Raw genomic sequence first — 907 nt, forward strand, 5'->3', positions numbered from 1 at the left:
TCACTCAGCCTAATCTCAACCTAAGGCAAACTCGATGGGTCGAAATGATTCAAGAGTATAATCCGAGTATTGAGTATACTCCAGGCAAGCAATGTGATTGCTGACGCTTTGAGTAGAAAGGCCTACTGCAACAGTCTGATTCTCAAGCCTTATCAACCCGAGATTTGTGAAGCTTTCCGCAAACTTAATCTGCAAGTTGTTCCTCAAGGTTTCCTCGCCAACCTTCAAGTCTCTCCTACCTTAGAAGACCAGATTCGCCAAGCCCAGCTTCTTGATGCTATGGTGAAAAAGGTGAAGATTGGGATTGCCAAGAGTCAGTCCAAGTACAAGTGCTACCGCCTTGATGACAAGGACACTCTCTTCTTCGAGGATCGTATTGTTGTGCCCAAAGGTGAACTTCGTAAAGTGATCATGAACGAGGCTCACAATTCTCTCCTCTCCATCCACCCTGGGAGCACAAAGATGTATCAGGACCTCAAGCAAGCTTATTGGTGGACTCGAATGAAGCGCGAGATCGCTCAATTCGTGAATGAATGTGATGTCTGCAGAAGAGTGAAGGCGGAACACCAAAGGCCAGCTGGTCTCCTCCAACCTCTTGCCATTCCAGAATGGAAGTTTGACCACATTGAAATGGACTTCGTGACTGGGTTTCCAAAGTCCAAGCGTGGCAATGATGCTATATTTGTTGTCATCGACAAAGCTCACCAAAGTGGCTCACTTTCTGCCTATCAAAGAGTCGATCACTGCAGCTCAATTGGCGGAACTCTATACCTCTCGTATTGTCTCTCTGCACGGTATTCCTCAAGTGATCTCTTCAGACCGTGGCAGCATCTTTACCTCCAAGTTTTGGGATTCTTTTCAGAAGGCCATGGGCACCAACATCCGCTTCAGCACTGCTTTCCATCCT

The sequence above is a fragment of the Triticum urartu genome, chromosome 5 (assembly GCF_003073215.2).
Source record: "Triticum urartu cultivar G1812 chromosome 5, Tu2.1, whole genome shotgun sequence".
Classification (NCBI taxonomy): domain Eukaryota; kingdom Viridiplantae; phylum Streptophyta; class Magnoliopsida; order Poales; family Poaceae; genus Triticum; species Triticum urartu.